The 22,677-nt window shown below is 46.4% G+C and overlaps 1 protein-coding gene and 1 pseudogene across 1 annotated transcript in view; both read left to right on the forward strand.

The window, feature by feature from the left end:
• The window catches only part of LOC135057152 (zinc finger protein 585B-like), a 162,827-nt gene that overhangs the window by 68,580 nt on the left and 71,570 nt on the right, over positions 1-22,677 (forward strand). The window lies entirely within an intron of this gene.
• LOC134897834 (5S ribosomal RNA) lies at positions 9,130-9,248 on the forward strand (annotated as a pseudogene).

Here is a 22,677-nt window from a genome sequence, read left to right on the forward strand (position 1 = left end):
AGGATGAGTATATGGGTGTTGCTGGCGCTGAGGAGGAAGTTGATGATGAGGATTCTGATGGTGATGTGGTTTGTTTAAATGAGACACCGGGGGAGACACCTGTTGTCCGTGGGATGAAGAATCCCATTGTGATGCCTGGGCAAATTACCAAAAAAGCCACCTCTTCGGTGTGGAATTATTTCTCCACAAATCCGGACAACAGGTGTCAAGCCATGTGTTGCCTCTTTCAATCTGTAATAAGCAAGGGTAAGGACGTTACCACCTAGGAACCTCCTCCCTTATACCTCACCTGCAGCGCATTCATCAGAAGTCAGTGTCAAGTTGTGAAACTTTGGGTAAGAGCGTAAGCAGTCCAATGACACCTAAATCCCTTCTTCCTCTTGTACTCAAGCTCTTGCAAGCCACACCACCAACTCCCTCAACGTCAACTTCCTCCTCAGCCATGAATGTCAGAAGTCCTGCAGGCCATGTTCCTGGCAAGACTGATGAGTCCTCTTCTAACCGGGATTCCTTGGGAGGATCCTTGAGTGGTACGCCTACTACTGCTGCTGCTGCTGTTGTTGTTGCTGCTGCTGGGAGTCGATCGTCATCCCAGAGGGGAAGTCGGAAGACCACTTGTATTACTTCAACTAAGCAATTGACCGTCCAACAGTCCTTTGTGAGGAAGATGAAAAATGACAGCAGTCATCCTGTTGCAAAGCGGATAACTGAGGCCTTGACACTTATGTTGGTGCTAGACGTGCGTCCAGTATCCGCCATTAGTGCAGTGGGATTTAGACAATTGATGGGGGTATTGTATCCCCGGTACCAAATCCCATCTAGGTTCCACTTCACTAGGCAGGCGATACCGAGAATGTACAGAGATGTCAGAAAAAGTGTTGCCAGTGTCCTAAAAAATGCAGTTGTATCCAGTTGTTTCATAATACACAGCCCACTGGACCCAGAGAAGAGGATACAGGTAATCTGCGACTCGTACCCTAACTCACAAAGGAGTGCCCCTCTCCATGTATTATGAAACAGATGTAAAAACATTTCTACACATTGCCTGTTTTCTTCTTTTCCATACATTTACTGGAGCTGAGGAAGTTTTGACCACAATAAAACATTGGAGACATAAGGAACGTATAATTCATTGCTTGTTAGTAAGCGCTCATACGAGTATTTTCTCCTGTCAAATTTCTGTACATGTTTTGCAGGGTGTGGTGACACCTTTTAGGGAGGATTTATATGTTAGAGCAGCTTCCTAGCACACATCTCTTAGATAACACTTTCTCTTTATCATCGCGCATTGGCTTACCTCAGTTAGACTCTCCTGGGGATTTGTGATATCGGACAACGCAACCAATATTGTGCGTGCATTACAACTTGGCAAATTCCAGCACGTCCCATGTTTTACACATACAATTAATTTGGTGGTGCAGAATTTTTTTTAAATGACAGGGGCGTGCAGGAGATGCTGTCGGTGGCCCAAAAAATTGCAGGCCATTTTCGACATTCTGCCGCTGCGTGCTGAAGACTGGAGTACCTGCAAACACTACTGAACCTGCCCTGCCATCAATGAAGCAAGAGGTGGTAGCGAGGTGGAATTCAACACTCTATATGCTTCAGAGGATGGAGGAGCAGCAAATGGCCATTAAAGCCTATCCATCCACCTACAATATAGGCAAAGGAGGGGGAATGCACCTGACTCAAGCGCAGTGGAGAATGATTTTCATCTTGTGCAAGGTTCTCCAACCCTTTGAACTTGCCACACGTGAAGTCAGTTCAGACACTGCCAGCTTGAGTCAGGTCATTCCTCTCATCAGGCTTTTGCAAAAGCAGCTGGAGAAATTAAAGGAGCAGCTAAGACGGAGCGATTCTGCTAAGTATGTGGGACTTGTGGATGGAGCCCTTAATTCGCTTTGCCAGGATTCAAGTGTGGTCAATCTGTTGAAATCAGAGCACTATATTTTGGCCACCGTGCTCGATCCTATGTTGTATCTCTCTTTCTGGCAGACACAAGTGTGCAGAGGTGCAAAGACCTGATGGTGAGTAAATTGTCAACTCAAGCGGAACGTGACCCGTCAACAGCTCCTCCTTCAATTTCTCCAACCACTGGGGCTGCAAGGAAAAGGATAAGATTTCCTAGCCCACCCACTGGCGGTGATGCAGGGCAGTCAGGAGCGAGAGATGACATCTGGTCCGGACTGAAGGACCTGCCAACGATTACTGACATGTCTACTGTTACTGCATATGATTCTGTCACCATTGACAGAATGGTGGAGGATTATATAAGTGACAGCATCCAAGTAGGCATGTCAGACAGTCCGTATGTATGCTGGCAGTAAAAAGAGGCAATTTGGATGCCCTTGCACAAACTGGCTTTATTTTACCTAAGTTGCCCCCCCTCCAGTGTGTACTCTGAAAGTGCAGCCGGTAACCTTTTCAGCGATCGGTGTAGGAGGTTACTTCCACAAAAATGTGGAGAAGATGATGTTCATCAAAATTAATTATAAATTACTCCAGGAAGACCTTGACCAGCAATTGTCTCCAGAAAGTACACAGGAACCTGCAATGGTGGATTCCAGTGGGGACGAATTAATACTCTGTGAGGAGGTGGATGTACACAGTGAAAGGGGTGAGGAATCGGAGGTTGAGGTTGACATCTTGCCTCTGTAGAGCCAGTTTGTGCAAGGAGAGATTTATTGCTTCTTTTTTGGTGGAGGCCCAAACAAACCAGTAATTTCAGCCACAGTCGCGTGGCAGACCCTGTCGCTGAAATAATTGATTTGTTAAAATGGGCATATCATGTTTATACAACATAAGGGTGGGAGGGAGGGCCCAATGACAATTCCATCTTGCACCTCTATTTCTTCTTTTCATCATGTGCTGTTTGGGGACTATTTTTTTAAAGTGCCATCCTTTTTGACACTTACGTTTATGTCCAGTGGTACTGCCATATAATTCCAGTGATACTGCCGTATATGTCCAGTGGAAGCGCCATATAATTCCAATGATATTGCTGTATAATTCCAGTGGGAATTGTTTGTGCCGCTTGGCTTAGTCATACAGCTACCTCGGTGCAACTTTTAGGCCTAAAAACAATATTGTGAGGTGTTCGGAATAGACTGGAAATGAGTGGAAATGAATGTTATTGAGGTTAATAATACCGTAGGATAAAAATGACCCCCAAATTATGTGATTTTAGTTGTTTTTATGTTTTTTTTTACAAAAATCATCCGATCCAAAACCAAAACACGAAAGGGTGGTTTTGGCAAAACCATGCCAAAACCAAAACACGAAAGTGGAATTAGAACCAAAACCAAAACACAAAAAGTGCCAGCCGCACATCTCTAGTATTTACCCTGCACAGAAACAAAATAACCCACTGAAAGCTAACTCTCTCTGCACATGTTAAAGCTGCCCCTCCTGCAGAGCACATGGTTTTGCCCATTAAAGAAAGATTTTGCTTTTGCGATCAGGTCTGAAATAGGCGCACAGTTCAGAGTTATGGATTTTTGTTCACAGCCACATAGGGCCGCATAAAAGAAAAATACGAATCCACGGCAATATAGGGCTCCAAGGGTGCAAGTTCAGCTGCTGTCACTGGTGTTTCTACACCTTTGAATCTACAACTCGCCACCCTTGTGGCTTACTGAGCTGATTCTGAAATGTTTAGGTGGGAAATGCCAGCATACTGAAGGTGAGTCCCATAATAAGCGGTATGGGGGGTGCTAGGACTCATCAGTGGCCATAAGGAGACTGTTTGGGGAGTGGTGGGATGAGGGAAATGGTAGGGATGAGGAGGGGAATCTGGGCCTATTGCATCCAACCCCTGCCTCCCGATACCCTGCCTACAGGATCATCTGCACCTTGTAGTATAAGGGTAATTCTACACAACAACAGACAGGGCCTTCAGCCATATGTCAAGCCTGGGTGCTCGTTGGGGGCATGGGCAAATGAGCCGGGTATAGGGGGGAGAGTCGCTATCATTGTGCACAATAATCCCCTGGGGGATTTTATCAGTAATTTCACTGTATATATATATATATATATAAAAACAAACAAACGCTAGGGCCGGTCAGCGTTGGGTGCTTTGGAGTCCTCACTGGGGCCAGTCAGCATTGGGTGCGTTGGAGTCCTCTCTTTCTTGTTTCCTCTCACACAATAAGCAGGCTTGTCATATATAATATCAGGCTGTATTGTGTGGGTATATTATACCTGTTTTTCTGATCACTATGGTAAAACATAAGTCATGCAGTGTAGTCAGACATCTCAGCATGCTGATAACAATGTGGGGGAGAATCCAGAACCTGCCTGGCTAGGGGCTATAGAAATTATGATGTGTGATATGTCATCTCAGCTCACTGCAAATGCCAATAAGACTCAAGAACTGCAACAAGCAGTGGCTAGCCTTACTGCTAAGCGTCCCTCCCTGCCTGCTTCACGCACACAAAAACGTGTTCTACCTGCACTCCCATCAGATACTGATTATGATATACAGGATGCTGGGGACCCAATAAGTGGGATCCCACCCCGATTCAGGGTATCGAACTCCTCATATTGGCTATCAGGGAGGTGTTAAAGCTCCCCCTAGGGGATGCAAATGCTCAGCAGTTATTTTTCCTCCCTCAAGAGGAACCAAAAGTCACATTCCCTGATTCCACAGAATTGGATGACTTTTTTAAACTAGCCTGGAAGAATCCAGATAAAAAATATCAGGTGTCAAAAAGGTTTTTGAATACCTTCCCCTTTGCCCCAGAAGGCAGAAATTTCTGGGAAGAGTCTCCAGCAGTAGACGTCTCAGTCTCTCGCCTTTCTAAAAAGGCAGTGCTCCCTGCTCCCTTACAGTGAAGGATCCGGCAGATAGGAAAATAGAGACCACTCTAAAATCTATTTACATTGATGCATGCGTAGCACAAAGGCCGGTCATTGCAGGTTGCTGGATGACACATGCAATTCATTCCTGGGTTAGCCAAATAAAGGAAGGTCTCTCGGGTGATATGACCTTAGTCGATACTGTTGCTTTCCTGACATTCAGGACAAGGCAAGAGTCCTCTGTGACTGACTTAAAGAGATTGGCACTATTAATGCTAGAACCATGGCTACGGCTGTGTCTGCGGCCAGAGCCATATTGTTACGTCAGTGGATCGCTGATGCTGACTCCAAACGTAATGTGGAATCTCTTCCCTTCACAGGTGAATGGCTCTTTGGAGGTGACCTGGATACTTGGATTTTTAAAGCTACGGCCGGGAAGTCCACGTTTCTCCCTTCGGGGGTGCCACCTGCTAGACGTACCTATCTGGGACCGTCTACTTTCGGTCCTCCAGATTTCGATATAGAGCCAGAGGAGCCTCCAACGCAGCTAGGGACTTCAGAGGAAAACCTAGAAAACCAGCAGTTCTGCTTCCGCAAAAACTTCAGCACGACGGTGCCCACCCACCCTGAGGAGATCTCATGGTGGGAGCTTGGTTACGTCACTTCAGTCACATCTGGGATGGTTCTTGCCAAGATGCTTGGGTAAGGGACCTTAACTCTAAGGGCTACAAGCTGGAGTTCGACGGTACTCCTCCCCAACGATTTTTAAAATCTTAGCAGTTTTGGGAAGTATGCGTGGTATGCTACTACTGGCCATAAAGAAGTTGGTCCAGTCCCAGGTCATTGTTCCAGTACCACTCCTGCAACAAGGACAGGGTTACTACTCCAGTCTGTTTGTAGTACGGAAACCAGATGGGTCTGTGAGACCCATTCTGAATCTGAAGTCCTTGAATCTTTACCTGAAGATTTTCAAATTCAAGATGGAACTTTGAGGGTGGTGATCGCAGGCCTGGAACAACAGGAATTCCTAGTGTCCCTGGATATCAAGGATGCTTACCTACATATCCCAATTTGGCCCCCACATCAGGCCTATCTGAGGTTTGCCCTGCTGAATGATAACTACCAATTTCAGGCACTACTGTTCGGCCTGTCTACAGCTCTGAGGGTGTTCATGAAGGTGATGGCAGAAATTATGTTTTAGCTCAGGGTCCAGGGAGTCAATGTAATTCCATACCTGGATGATCTCCTGATAAAAGCGAGCTCCAGGGAGTTTCTATTGCTCCATATAGATCGCACTATCCAACTTCTGTCTCACCACGGGTGGATTCTCAATCTGCAGATGTCCCACCTGGAGCCGTCTCGGTGGCTCCTGTTTCTGGGAATGCTACATGATACTGTAGCACAGAAAGTGTTATTCCCAGAGGACAAAGCGATAACACTCCAGGAAATGGTTTGCATGGTAGTCAGATCTGCTCGAGTCTCCGTCCATCTTTGCATAAAATTATTGGGAAAGATGGTGGCCTCCTACGAGGCAATACAGTACGGAAGGTTCCACGCCACATCCTTCCAGTTGGACATCCTGAACAAGTGGTCCGGTTCTCATCTTCAGATACACCGGATGATTCAGCTGTCACCCAAGGCCAGGATTTCACTCCTGTGGTGGCTACAGTCTTCCAACCTAATGGAAGGCCGAAACTTTGGGATTCAGGATTGGATCCTCCTCACGATGGATGCGAGTCTACGAGGATGGGAAGCTGTCACCCAAGAAGCGCAGTTCCAAGGCAGGTGGTCTGCCCAGGTAGCCCTACTTCCAATCAACATTCTGGAACTTCGGGCTATCCACAACGCTCTGCTTCAGGCATCTCCTCTACTACGGGATCGGGTGGTCCAGGTGCAGTCGGACAACGCCACGGTGGTGGCATACATCAATCGACAAGGAGGGACAAAAAGTAGGGCCTGCATGCGAGAAATGTCAAGAATACTCCTCTGGGCAGACAGACATGCAAGAGCGCTGTCCGCAATCTTCATTCCCAGAGTGGACAACTGAGTCCTTAGACACCACAACCTCTACCCAGGAGAGTGGGGACTACACCCTTGGGTGTTTCAACTCATCGTCGACAGGTGGGGTTGCCCACAGATCAACTTGATGGCCTCTCATCTCAACAAGAAGCTTTGCTGCTGGTGGTCTGCTCAGGAAGCCCTACTTCCAATCAACATACTGGAACTTCGGGCTATCCACAATGCTCTGCTTCAGGCATCTCCTCTACTACGGGATCGGGTGGTCCTGGTGCAGTCGGACAACGCCACGGTAGTGGCGTACATCAATCGACAAGGAGGGACAAAAAGTAGGGCCTGCATGCGAGAAATGTCAAGAATACTCCTCTGGGCAGACAGACATGCAAGAGTGCTGTCCGCAATCTTCATTCCCAGTGTGGACAACTGAGTCCTAAGACACCACAACCTCTACCCAGGAGAGTGGGGACTAAACTCATCGTCGACAGGTGGGGTTGCCCACAGATCGACGTGATGGCCTCTCATCTCAACAAGAAGCTTTGCTGCTATTGCTTGCGAACCAGGGACCCTCAGGTGAGCGCAATGGATACGCTGACTTTGCCTTAGCCTAACCAGCTGGACTACCTGTTTCCTCTAATCCCAAGGGTGCTCAAGCGGATCAGACATCAAAGAGTGGAAGCAATCTTGATTGCCCCGGATTGGCCCCAAAAAGCTTGGTACATGGTTCTTCTGGACATGTCCGTACAGGACCCTTGGCCTCTACCACTAAGAAGGGTCCTTCAACAAGGACCGTTCGTCTCCCCGGACTTACGGTGGCTTTGTTTGATGGCATGGAAGTTGAGCGGAACATCCTAGCTCACAAAGGGCTTTCCAAAAAGGTAATTGCCACTAAAGTACATGCCAGAAAACTTGCGATGTCAAAACACTATCATCATATCTGGCGGAGATGTCTCTTGGTGTGAGGAATGCACATATCCCTTTGCGGATTTCCACTTAGGAAGGTTCCTACATTTCCTGCAGGCTGGAGTGGATAAAGGCTTACGTCTGGGATCCATTAAGGTCCAGATTTCAGCTCTTTCCATCTTCTTCCAGAATAAGTTGGCTCTTTTGCCGGAAGTTCAGACCTTCTTACAAGGGATGCTTCACATACAACCTCCTTTCGTGCCACCTACGGCACCTTGGGATCTGGATGTTATGTTACACTTTCAACAGTCCTCCTGGTTTGAACCTCTGATGACGGTAGAGGATAAATACCTCACGTGGAAAACAGTAATGTCACTAGCCCTGGCTTCTGCTAGGCGTGTCTCAGAATTGGGGGCCTTGTTGTGCAAAAGTCTGTACTTTGGCCTTTTACGAGAAGAGAGCAGAGCTCAGGACTTGACAGCAGTTCCTGCCGAAGGTGGTCTCCGCGTTTCACTTGAATCAACCTATTGTGATTCCGTCCAGTTCTGACACTGCTACTCTTCCGGAGGCATTGGATGCTGTACGAGCCTTGAAAATATATGTCAAGAGGATGGCTCGGATCAGAAAGATGGATTCCTTGTTCGTGCTGTATGATGAGAGGGAAAAATGTGATACCCTGACCAATGAGGATACCCAGTTTGGGCAGGCGGTGCTGCAGGTGTCTCTGCACATTCCCACCCATTCTGGAAGCTTTGGGACATCCCCATCATACTAATGCTGTCCCCAATATCCCTTATGGATGCTAGAGAAAATAGGATTTTAAATACCTACCGGTAAATCCTTTTCTCGTAGTCCATAAAGAATATTGGGCGCCCACCTCTGTGCGGTGACTTTCTGCAGGTTCTCTGTTTCCGTGTTCCTGTTCAGTTGTTGTTGTTACTGTTGCCAGACTTTGCTGGCTAAGATTATGTTAATGTTGCCAGACCTTGCTGGCTAAATTGTGTTTTGGTATGCTGGTGTTTAAATCTCAGCACACTTGTTGTTGTTATGTTCCTTTTCTCAAGTATGTCATTCTCCTTTGGGCCCTGTTTCACCTATAACTGAGCTGTAGGAGGAGGCATAGAGGGGAGGAGCCAGCACATCCAATGGAAGAATTTTAAAGTGCACTTGATCCTTTGGACCCATCTATACCCCATCGTACTAATTCTGTCCCCAATATCCCTTATGGACTATGAGCAAAGGATTTACCAGTAGGTATTCAAAATCCTTTTTTTTTTTATATGTAAAATGGTATTACAGCTCCCTTCTTTGTTATATTATATATCATTTATATTGTGTCATAAATATGTTTTCTGTCGCTTATTATTACTAGCCATTGTTTTGGTGCTCCCATAGGAGCTAAAAATATACAAACACATCTACTATCATACCACACTGTAGATGCCTGACACTGTCTGATCTTGGAAGCTAAGCAGTGTTGGGCTTGGTTAGTACTTGGATGGGAGACCTACTGGGAATAGCAAGTGTTGTAGAGATCTGAGGAGCCTAAATACTTAGGGGCTCATTCTGAGTTGATCGCTCGCTGCCGAATTTCACAGCGCAGCAATCAAGTTTCTACTGCGCATGCGTATGCACCGCAATGCGCATGCGCGTAGTACGGGTACAGAGCGGATTGTTGCTGAGCGATGGATTTAACGAAGAATCCATTCGCACAGCCGATCGCAAGGAAATTGACAGGAAGAGGGTGTTTATGGGTGTCAACTGACTGTTTTCTGGGAGTGGTAGGGAAAACACAGGCGTGTCCGGGCGTTTGGAGGGCGGGTGTCTGACGTCAATTCCGGCACCAAAAAGACTGAAGTGATCGCAAGGGCTGAGTAAGTCCAGCGTTACTCAGAAACTTCACAAACTGTTTTTGCAGAACTCGGCTGCACAGGCGTTTGCACACTTGCAAAGCGAAAATACACTCCCCCGTGGGCGGCGACTGTGCGTTTGCACGGCTGTTAAAAGTAGCTAGCGAGCGATCAACTTGGAATGACCCCCTTAGTGTCTAACACTGACAACAGAATCACCACTCATCTTCTTTCATACTAAAAGCAGACACATGTGATGGTGGGATCTTCCTATTTTGAGGGATTCCAGTCAGCATCCAGTAACTATGTTATTTTACGGGTACCCCCTAGACCAGTGATTTTCAACCTTTTTAAATTTGTGGCACACTAAACTAAATTTTTAAATTGCTAAGGCACACCATCAACTTTTTTGGACCCGCAGTAATAAAACACATTGGACCCGCTGTAATAAAACAAAAGCTTTGACCCCCGCAGTAATAAAACACATTGGCTCCCACTGTAATACAACAGATTTATATTAATGCCACACACCTGCCCCATAGTAATTCCACTCATTACCCCCCAGTAATGCCACACACCTGCCCCCCATAGTATTTATACACACATGCCCCATTCTAATTCCACACACCTGCCCCCCATAGTAATTATACACACCTGCCCCACCTATAGTCAAGCCACACACATGCCCCCATTGTAATTCCTTGGACCAGCCCACCCATAGTAATTATAAATACCTGCCCCCGGCTGTGGTATGGTTTGCCGGAATCCCGACCGCCGGCATACCGACAGCTGGGCGAGCGCAAATGAGCCCCTTGCGGGCACGGTGGTGCGCTATGCGCACCATGCTACCTATTCTCCCTCCAGGGGGGTCGTGGGCCCCCAAGAGGGAGAAAAGCTGTCAGTATGCCAGCGGCCGGGATTCCGGCGCCGGTATGGTAGGCGCCGGGAGGCCGGCCGCCGGCAACCAGAAGATCACTCTGCCCCCACATAGTAATCTTACACACATGCCCACTATAGTAATTCCACACACCTGCCCCCCACCATAGTAATTCCTTGCACATATTTGTTTTCATTTATATATATATATACTGTGTATATATATATATATATATATATATATATATTTCTAACCTTAAATCTTTCCCTCTCAGTGGGGAGAAGTGAGGAGCGCTGGGACAAGGCAGCATGGTTGGTTCTATATCGGAGTGGGAGAAGGGACCTTCTGACGTATCTAGGGGAGGAGACACGTCACCAGGGGGAGGAGCTACGGGCGAACAGGGTACCCGAAAAGTACCCTCGCGGGCTCGCTTCGCTCGCCACGCTTCGGGCACGGTGGCGAGCTTCGCTCGCCACCTGATTACTAAAGGTAATAGTTGGTGGCGTGGATAGTAGAGGAACTATCCCGCTGACCTAGCTCCTCCCCCTTGCATCATAACTCCTCCCCCTGACGGAAAAGGTCCCTTAGCCCACTTGATTCTAGCATCTACCAAGGCAGCATGGAGGAGGAGCAACAGCGAGTGAGCGTGCATTGCAGGCGGGGAGATCTCGATGTGTAGTGCATGACCTATGATTCACATAGGTCACAGGGCCGGCTGATGCGGAAGTACAGCTGCGGCGGGTCTGTGTGCGGGTGGGGGCGCCGGGTCTGTGTGCAGCGCAGGCAGCGGACATCTCTGGCGGGCAGCGGTGGTGGCACACCTGTTGAAAACGGCTGCCTTAGACAGTCTATAAGAGGACTACCCTCAAAAAGTATGGGTATCAGAGCTATTACGTACCCACATGATCTATTGACCCAGTGAGGGTCATAATATACTGAGTATCTCTGTCTGTCGGTCCAAGTGATCTTGTTAATTATTTAATTCCCTGAGGGCATATTGAGTGATATCAAACATATTCTTGGACCACGGATTCATTGTTTTGAATATTTGTATTGTCTGTCTTTTTGGATACACTGATATTTATTAAATATTTATTTGGATACACTGATATTTATTTACTGCTAATTAAAAGCTATGTTTTAATCATTGCCAATCCATTGTCTACATCTCGGTATGTAGTTACCATTCCGGCGGTCAGAATGCCGACGCCAGGATCCCGACCGCCGAGAATGCCGCAGCAGCACCACAGCTATTCCCACTACACCCATAGAGTGGGAATAGAACCTGCACTCGCCACTGAGCCTGCAAGGGGCTTTCTTGCGTTCGCTGCGCTGCCGGCATTCTGGCGGCCGGGATCCCAGGGTCGATATACTCACCTCCGGGATCCTGGCCACCGGCATTCCATCCCCAACCCGTTTATCTCTAAGAGTGCACCCAAAAAAAAGTCTTTCTTTTTCCTTGAAAAGAAGCCACCAAAACCCTCCCCAGCGATGGCCGCTCTGCATGTGAGGTCATCAGAACTGCGCATGCGCAAAAGCCTAGGCGGCACACCTTGCACGTCGCATGCGCAGCATAACGCATTCACCGGGAGTCATCGCCTATTGAAGTACGATGCTGGGCGCTTATACTGCACCCTGATTGCGATCATTAATAAGTGGACCCCTTATTATTTAGGCGGATGGGAAGATAACAGGTTTAATGTAAATATTTTACTGTGTTTTAGTTATTTGTGAGTCATTAGTTACTTTTAAGCAAGTGCCAAAGCCAATAAAGCACTCTTTCCCTTTGACATTACTGCCACCTGTATTATAGCAAGAGGACACTAGAGTGCAACCACTTGCATAATGACAATGCAGCACCAGAGCCTGCTCCAACTGTAAAATAGAAAGGTACCAGTGACTGCTCCAGCTGTAGTGCACTGCAGCAACAGGCCACCTGAGTCAGCTCAGCCTACAGCCCAAGCGTAATAGCAATAATAATATCATTACAGTCTTCTTCTTCCCTGTTTCTGCATTATTATGGGACTAGTAAAGTTCAGCACAGGGCACGCACAGGAAATTCAACTTCCTGCTGTCCGACCTGATATACAAGAAAATGGCCGCCGCCCAATGGAACAAAGGACAGATAAACAGTATAAATCTACCGTTTGCAGAAAAAAACGACCGCCAATCGGACGTCAGGACTGAATAGAAGGCTCCGCCCACCCACCATCGATACGTCCCCTTCAATCCTTCACTAGAGGTAAAACTGTATCAACAATAAGTGTCCAACTGGTGAGGCCATTACCTTATCTGACAGACTTATGGGTCCACGTCTTGCAAGAAACGGCGCAGAGGGGCGGGACACCGTGTAAATTCAGCCGCCATTTTGAAGGTGTCGAGCTATAGGTAACTTTATTATCATGTGGTATTAACGATGCTGAAGTTAGCTTCTTATTCGGCCAGCTTCTTATTCACTTCTTATTCAAGCTCTAGCTTCTTATTCACTTCTTATTCGAACTCCAGCTTCTTATTCAGATCATTCAGTTTTGCAAGGGTTAATGAGTCTTGGGTAACAAATTTGACACCTGAAATCAACAGAGTAGGTTCCCTTACATATGACGCAGTTGTATTTTGCCTGGCCCAACGCTGTTTTGGGCATGAAATACACTGGCAAAGTGGGCACACACACCATATTTTACCATTTTGAATAAGTAGCTGTAGTTTTGCAAGGGTTAACCAGTCTTGGGCCACAAATCTGACACCTGAAATCAACAGAGGGTGGTCACTTACATATGACGCAGTTGTATTTTGCTTGTCCCAACGCTGTTTTGGGCATGAAATACACTGGCAAAGTGGGCACACACACCATATTTTACCATTTTGAATAAGTAGCTGTAGTTTTGCAAGGGTTAACCAGTCTTGGGCCACAAATCTGACACCTGAAATCAACAGAGGGTGGTCACTTACATATGACGCAGTTGTATTTTGCTTGTCCCAACGCTGTTTTGGGCATGAAATACACTGGCAAAGTGGGCACACACACCATATTTTACCATTTTGAATAAGTAGCTGTAGTTTTGCAAGGGTTAACCAGTCTTGGGCCACAAATCTGACACCTGAAATCAACAGAGGGTGGTCACTTACATATGACGCAGTTGTATTTTGCTTGGCTCAACGCTGTTTTGGGCATGAAATACACTGGCAAAGTGGGCACACACACCATATTTTGCCATTTTGAATAAGTAGCTGTAGTTTAGCAAGGGTTAACTAGTCTTGGGCCACAAATTTGACCCCCAAAAACAACAGAGGGTGGTCACTTACATATGACGCAGTTGTATTTTGCTTGGCCCAACGCTGTTTTGGGCATGAAATACACTGGCAAAGTGGGCACACACACCATATTTTACCATTTTGAATAAGTAGCTGTCGTTTTGCAAGGGTTAACTAGTCTTGGGCCACGAATTTGACCCCCAAAAACAACAGAGGGTGGTCACTTACATATGACGCAGTTGTATTTTGCCTGGCCCATTGCTGTTTTGGGCATGAAATACACTGGCAAAGTGGGCACACACACCATATTTTACCATTTTGAATAAGTAGCTGTAGTTTTGCAGGGGTTAACCAGTCTTGGGCCACAAATCTGACACCTGAAATCAACAGAGGGTTGTCACTTACATATGACGCAGTTGTATTTCGCTTGGCCCAACGCTGTTTTGGGCATGAAATACACTGGCAAAGTGTGCACACACACCATATTTTACCATTTTGAATAAGTAGCTGTAGTTTTGCAAGGGTTAACCAGTCTTGGGCCACAAATCTGACACCTGAAATCAACAGAGGGTGGTCACTTACATATGACGCAGTTGTATTTTGCTTGGCCCAACGCTGTTTTGGGCATGAAATACACTGGCAAAGTGGGCACACACACCATATTTTGCCATTTTGAATAAGTAGCTGTAGTTTAGCAAGGGTTAACTAGTCTTGGGCCACAAATTTGACCCCCAAAAACAACAGAGGGTGGTCACTTACATATGACGCAGTTGTATTTTGCTTGGCCCAACGCTGTTTTGGGCATGAAATACACTGGCAAAGTGGGCACACACACCATATTTTACCATTTTGAATAAGTAGCTGTAGTTTTGCAAGGGTTAACCAGTCTTGGGCCACAAATCTGACACCTGAAATCAACAGAGGGTGGTCACTTACATATGACGCAGTTGTATTTGTTTTGGGCATGAAATACACTTGCAAAGTGGGCACACACACCATATTTTGCCATTTTGAATAAGTAGCTGTAGTTTTGCAAGGGTTAACTAGTCTTTGTTTGTACATTTTTCCTACCTTATATCTGTCTGTTTTTACCCAGTTTTGTTTTTTCACAGTTGTTTACAATTGTAAAGTTCAACGGAATTTGCTGCGCTATGTAAGAATCTGATAATAAGGAGATTTATTTTCAGAACTTAACTTTGTTAAATCTCTTTCTGCGAGGTACACTGGATTCCGCAGGGAATAACATTGGGGTGTAGAGTTGGATATTGATCCGAGGCACCAATAGGCTAAAGCTTCGACTGTTCCCAGGATGCCTTGCACTGCCTCCTCTATAACCCCGCCTGCATGCACAGGAGCTCCGTTTTGTTAACCAGTCCAATGCAGTAGCAGGTAAAAGATACGACAACAGTTAGTAGCCACACAGGCCCACATTCTCACAACGGGAGAAGGTACCAGCGGCTAATGCCATACAAACCCAAAGAAGCTAAGTGTGTCAGGGTGGGTGCCCTATGGAATCCAGTGTACCTCGCAGAAAGAGATTTAACAAAGGATAAGTTCTTTCCATAAATCTCCTTTTCTGCAGCTGGGTACACTAGTATTCCACAGGGAATAACATCGGGGATGAGCAGTTCCTCATGGGTGGGGATGCAGTGTAGCGGGCACAAGAAACTCGCGTCCAAAGGAAGCATCCAGGGAGGCGGAATAATCAAAGGCATAGAACCTAATGAACGTGTTCACTTAGGACCACGTAGCCGCCTTGCACAATTTTTCGAGGGAGGAGCCACGGCAGGCCGCCCAAGAAGGTCCAACAGCCTGAGTAGAATGGGCCTTGATAGTTGCAGGAGCTGGAAGACCAGCCTGTACATAAGCTTGTGCAATCACCATTCTAATCCATCTGGCCAAGTTCTGCTTATTAGCAGGCCAGCCACGTTTATGAAAACCAAAAAGAACAAATAGAGAATCCGATCTCCTAATGGAAGCGGTTCTCTTCACGTAGATACAGAGAGCCCGTACCACATCCAAATACCACTCTTTGGAGGACAAATCAGGAGAGATAAAGGCCGGAACCACAATCTCTTGGCTAAGGTGGAATGATGACACTACCTTAGGTAAATAACCAGGGCGAGTTCTAAGAATCGCACGGTCACAGTGAAAAATCAAAAAGTGTAACCAACATGACAAGGCACCCAAGTCCGAAACCCGTCTAGCAGACGCAATAGCCAGCAAAAACAAAACCTTAAGCGTAAGCCACTTAAGGTCCACAGACTTAAGAGGTTCAAACGTAGCCTCATGCAGGGCATCTAGAACAACAGACAAATCCCAAGGTGTCACAGAAGGGACATAGGGAGGTTGAATCCTTAGAACACCCTGAGTGAAAGTATGAACGTCAGGCAGAGACGCAATTTTTCTCTGAATCCATATCGACAAGGCTGAAATATAAACATTGAGGGAGGCCAGACGAAGGCCTAAGTCCATGCCCTGTTGCAGGAATGCCAAAAGTTTTGCAGTACTGAACTCGTATGCATCATAATTCTTAGCCGCAGACCAGGTGAAGTAAGAATTCCAGACTCTATAATAAATCCGAGCCGAAGCTGGTTTACAGGCTTTCAACATCGTTTGAATGACCACCTCAGAAAAAAACTTTGGCACTCAGGACGGAAGCTTCAAGAGCCACGCTGTCAAAGCCAGACGGGACAAATCCTGGTAGACACAGGGGCCCTGAACTAGGAGGTCTGGGCATTGTGGAAGTAGAAGAGGACGCTCTATCGAGAGACCCTGTAGGTCTGAGAAGCAATGTACTCTGGGACATGCTGGAGCGAGTAGAAGTAGGATTCCTCCTTTTTGCTTGAACTTCCTTATTACCCTGGGCAGAAGTGACACCGGAGGGAACACGTACGGCAGCCGAAAGTTCCATGGAATTGCCAGTGTGTCTACGAACGCTGCTTGAGGATCCCTTATTCTTGCTCCGAAGACCGTAACCTTGTCATTGTGTCGAGACGCAATCAGGTCTACATCTGGTAGACCCCACTTGTCTACTAGGAGTTGAAATACTTCAGGATGAAGGCTCCACTCTCTGGCGTGTATGTCCTGACGACTGAGGAAGTCCACTTTCCAGTTGAGGACCCCCAGAATGAACACTGCCGATATGGCTGGCAGATGGCGTTCCGCCCAGTGAAGGATCTTTGACACTTCCAACATTGCCATGCGGCTTCGAGTGCCGCCTTGATGGTTTATGTACGCCACCGTGGTAGCATTGTCCAATTGTACTTGAAAAGGCCTGTTCTGCACCAGAGTCAGGGCAAGTTTCAGAGCATTGAACACTGCCCGCAACTCCAGAATATTTATCGGGAGGAGAGATTCCTACCTGGTCCACCGACCCTGAAGAGAATGTAGTTCCAACACTGCACCCCAACCCCGCGGACTGGCATCCGTCGTCAGAAGGACCCAGTTGGAGATCCAGAAGGGACGACCCCTGCTCAATTGTTTGTCCTGTAGCCACCAGGTCAGTGACAGACGAACCTCTGGAGTCAAGGATATCATGCGAGATCTGATCCTGTGAGGCAGGCAGTCCCACTTGGCAAGGATTAGCTTCTGCAGAGGGCGAGAGTGAAACTGAGCATACTCCACCATGTCCAAAGCCGACACCATGAGGCCTAGTACTTGCATCGCCGAGTGTATCGACACTCGTGGGCGAGAAAGGAAGTATTGTATACTGTCCTGACGCTTCAGGACCTTCTCCTGAGACAAGAACAACCGTTGGTTGAGTGTGTCCAACAATGCCCCCAGGTGCACCATGCTTTGAGCAGGGACCAGGGAGGATTTCTTCCAGTTGATGAGCCACCCGTGGGCTTGCAGAAATTGGACCGTCAGTTCCAGATGACGGAGGAGAACCTCTGGGGAGTTTCCCAGGATAAACAAATCGTCCAGACCTGTTGGGATCCTGATACCCTAACAGCGGAGTAGGGCAGTCATAACTGCCATGACCTTGTTGAAGATTTGTGGAGCCGTGGTCAGGCAAAAAGGTAAGGCCTGGAATTGATAATGTAGGTTGCCAATAGCAAACTGCAGGTTTTGTTGATATGATATGGCAATAGGTATATGTAGGTAAGTTTCCTGTGTGTCCATAGATACCATATAGTCCATGGGCTCCAAAGCCAGAACAATAGAGTGAAGGGTTTCCTTACGGAACTTGGAAACCTTCACAAAATTGTTCAAAGAATTGAGGTTTAGAATAGGTCGGGAGGATCCATTCGGTTTCGGAACTAGGAACAACGTTGAATAGTACCCCCTGCCTCTCTGAGCCAGAGGCACCGTTACTATCACTCCTGTGTCCAGAAGGGATTGTACCACCAAATGGAGAGTTTTTGCTTTTACCGGGTCTGAGGGGATGTTTGTCAAGCAAAACTGGCAAGGGGGACATTTCTTGAAAGAGATAGCGTATCCATGAGTGATGACTTCCCTTACCCAGTCATTTGAAGTGGTCCGTAACCATACCTGTGCGAACCTTAGAAGTCGGCCTCCCACCCTGGGATCCCCCAAGGGGAGGCCCACCCCATCATGCAGCAGTCTTTTCTGGTTTAGAAGCAGGCTGACGGGCCACCCAGGAACGTTTAGGTTTGGGCTTAGAGGTTTTGGAAGTGTAAGCCTGTTTTCAGTACGCCTGACCCTTTGCTTTACTTGGAGGTAGAAAGGAATGAAAAGTGGTACTTTTAGCCTTCGGAGCGGAAGGATTAGTACACGTCATACATGCAGTTGTAGCAGACGCTAAGTCAGCAACAATTTTGTTCAAATCTTCCCCAAAAAGGATGTCTCCCTTAAAAGGGATAACCTCCAAGGTTTTTTTAGAGTCTGGATCCACAGACCAGACATGCAAGTCCACTGGTGGCAAAGTTTCCCAATTCATACTTAACTCTGCAGTGAGGGGATAATGAGCTAGCATTTTCTTAGAGAGGGCAAATTTCTTTCCTGGAGACTCCCAGGATTCCTGACGTATGTCAACTAAATGGTCAGAATGGTGCAAAATTAATTTAGTGACCTTCTGACGTTTGAACTTATCAGGTTTCTTAGACGTATCTTGAGGTGCAGATTCATCATCAAAAGAATCAGCCTGATAGCCTCAAGGAAGTCAAGAACATCCACCTGTGAAATAGATTACCCATCAGAAGCATCTGCATCAGTGTCTGTGGGGTCAGTGTATACGCCATCTTCATGTGATGAAGTATCCGTAACATGCGTGGATTGTGAGGAGGTAATTGTCCGCTTAGATTACCCTTTGGTCTTAGGGGGGGCGAGGGTTAGGTTTTTGTTTAACCAGAGACTGATTTAATTGCTGTACATGAGTTGACAGCATATCTGCCCAAGGCGGATTAACTGCAGGGACAATATGTGGCTGTAATGGCACAGGAGGTCCCACAGGGGGCGTAAGTCTCGTTATTAGCATAGTCAGCACATTAGAAAAGGCAGTCCAAGGTGGTTCTTGGTAAGCCACCAGTGCTACAGGCTGACTGAGGGGTACATAGCCCCCGGTACTTCGACCCTCAGCTGGAATATTTTCCTTAGATAAATCCTCGGCGTCAGCACTGCATGACGCAGGATTCGCCATGGATCTCTCGCCCTGTAATGCAGACATAATATAGAAACGTAGACTTAGGGCGTAACAGTACAACATAGCCAGACGCACTACCTGACATAAACCCCCTGTGGAGTGTGACTGCAGATGCAGAACACAAACAGAGGATTTAAGCAGTATATGGTGACTGAAATAGACAGAAAAAGATACCGATGTAGTATTTCCTGTGAATCTCTCTCTCTCTCTCTATATATATATATATATATATATATATATGTATATTTATGATCCTGACTTACATAGCCCCCTCAGGGTACAGAATATAGGGAGAGATCCATGGAATAAGAACCACACAGCAGCTATTGGCACACACAGTCACAGGTACAATGCAGAAATTATTACAAAGAATAAAACTGCACCAGAAAGGCTCATCCTCACCTGCCTCACCCCACCGCACGTCACTGCAGTGTACCCCGCTACAGAAAAATAAATAAATTGTGAAACTCATAGATTGCACAGGTTCTGTGGCTGATTAAAACAAAGTGAAATGCAGGCTTGAAGTCAGCAGCCACAGAACCTGTGTAATTCATGAGTTTCCTTGTTTAAAGGGATAGTATGTTAAATATATATATAGTGAATGTTGATAACTTAGACTGTTGCTTTAAGGAGAGGTCATCTTGCTTGACTGACCCTCCCCAGCTACTTATTCATTATTGCAGTCATATGTAAGTGACCACCCTCTGTTGTTTTCAGGTGTCAGATTTGTGGCCCAAGACTGGTTAACCCTCGCAAAACTACAGCTACTTATTCAAAATGGTAAAATATGGTGTGTGTGTGCCCACTTTGCCAGTGTATTTCATGCCCAAAACAGCGTTGGGCCAAGCAAAATACAAGTGAGTCACATGCAAGTAACCACCCTCTGTTGTTTTTGGGGGTCAAATGTGTGGCCCAAGACTGGTTAACCCTTGCTAAACTACAGCTACTTATTCAAAATGGCAAAATATGGTGTGTGTGCCCACTTTGCCAGTGTATTTCATGCCCAAAACAGCGTTGGGCCAGGCAAAATACAAGTGGGTCATATGTAAGTGACCACCCTCTGTTGATTTCAGGTGTCAGATTTGTGGCCCAAGACTGGTTAACCCTTGCAAAACTACAGCTACTTATTCAAAATGGTAAAATATGGTGTGTGTGCCCACTTTGCCAGTGTATTTCATGCCCAAAACAGCGTTGGGCCAAGCAAAATACAACTGCGTCATATGTAAGTGACAACCCTCGGTTGATTTCAGGTGTCAGATTTGTGGCCCAAGACTGGTTAACCCTTGCAAAACTACAGCTACTTATTCAAAATGGTAAAATATGGTGTGTGTGTGCCCACTTTGCCAGTGTATTTCATGCCCAAAACAGCGTTGGGCCAGGCAAAATACAACTGCGTCATATGTAAGTGACCACCCTCTGTTGTTTTTGGGGGTCAAATTTGTGGCCCAAGACTAGTTAACCCTTGCAAAACTACAGCTACTTATTCAAAATGGCAAAATATGGTGTGTGTGCCCACTTTGCCAGTGTATTTCATGCCCAAAACAGCGTTGGGCCAAGCAAAATACAACTGCGTCATATGTAAGTGACCACCCTCTGTTGATTTCAGGTGTCAGATTTGTGGCCCAAGACTGGTTAACCCTTGATAAACTACAGCTACTTATTCAAAATGGTAAAATATGGTGTGTGCCCACTTTGCCAGTGTATTTCATGCCCAAAACAGCGTTGGGCCAGGCAAAATACAAGTGGGTCACATGCAAGTGACCACCCTCTGTTGTTTTTGGGGGTCAAATGTGTGGCCCAAGACTGGTTAACCCTTGCAAAACTACAGCTACTTATTCAAAATGGTAAAATATGGTGTGTGTGCCCACTTTGCCAGTGTAGTTCATGCCCAAAACAACGTTGGGCCAAGCAAAATACAACTGCGTCATATGTAAGTGAGCACCCTCTGTTGATTTCAGGTGTCAGATTTGTGGCCCAAGACTGGTTAACCCTTGCAAAACTACAGCTACTTATTCAAAATGGTAAAATATGGTGTGTGTGCCCACTTTGCCAGTGTAGTTCATGCCCAAAACAACGTTGTGCCAAGCAAAATACAACTGCGTCATATGTAAGTGACCACCCTCTGTTGATTTCAGGTGTCAGATTTGTGGCCCAAAACTGGTTAACCCTTGCAAAACTACAGCTACTTATTCAAAATGGTAAAATATGGTGTGTGTGCCCACTTTGCCAGTGTATTTCATGCCCAAAACAGCGTTGGGCCAGGCAAAATACAAGTGGGTCACATGCAAGTGACCACCCTCTGTTGTTTTTGGGGGTCAAATGTGTGGCCCAAGACTGGTTAACCCTTGCAAAACTACAGCTACTTATTCAAAATGGTAAAATATGGTGTGTGTGCCCACTTTGCCAGTGTAGTTCATGCCCAAAACAACGTTGGGCCAAGCAAAATACAACTGCGTCATATGTAAGTGAGCACCCTCTGTTGATTTCAGGTGTCAGATTTGTGGCCCAAGACTGGTTAACCCTTGCAAAACTACAGCTACTTATTCAAAATGGTAAAATATGGTGTGTGTGCCCACTTTGCCAGTGTATTTCATGCCCAAAACAGCGTTGGGCCAGGCAAAATACAACTGCGTCATATGTAAGTGACCACCCTCTGTTGTTTTTGGGGGTCAAATTTGTGGCCCAAGACTAGTTAACCCTTGCAAAACTACAGCTACTTATTCAAAATGGCAAAATATGGTGTTTGTGCCCACTTTGCCAGTGTATTTCATGCCCAAAACAGCATTGGGCCAAGCAAAATACAACTGCGTCATATGTAAGTGACAACCCTCTTGTGATTTCAGGTGTCAGATTTGTGGCCCAAGACTGGTTAACCCTTGCAAAACTACAGCTACTTATTCAAAATGGTAAAATATGGTGTGTGTGTGCCCACTTTGCCAGTGTATTTCATGCCCAAAACAGCGTTGGGCCAGGCAAAATACAACTGCGTCATATGTAAGTGACCACCCTCTGTTGTTTTTGGGGGTCAAATTTGTGGCCCAAGACTAGTTAACCCTTGCAAAACTACAGCTACTTATTCAAAATGGCAAAATATGGTGTGTGTGCCCACTTTGCCAGTGTATTTCATGCCCAAAACAGCGTTGGGCCAAGCAAAATACAACTGCGTCATATGTAAGTGACAACCCTCTGTTGATTTCAGGTGTCAGATTTGTGGCCCAAGACTGGTTAACCCTTGCAAAACTACAGCTACTTATTCAAAATGGTAAAATATGGTGTGTGTGTGCCCACTTTGCCAGTGTATTTCATGCCCAAAACAGCGTTGGGCCAGGCAAAATACAACTGCGTCATATGTAAGTGACCACCCTCTGTTGTTTTTGGGG

Source organism: Pseudophryne corroboree, chromosome 3 (genome assembly GCF_028390025.1).
Source record: "Pseudophryne corroboree isolate aPseCor3 chromosome 3, aPseCor3.hap2, whole genome shotgun sequence".
NCBI lineage: Eukaryota > Metazoa > Chordata > Amphibia > Anura > Myobatrachidae > Pseudophryne > Pseudophryne corroboree.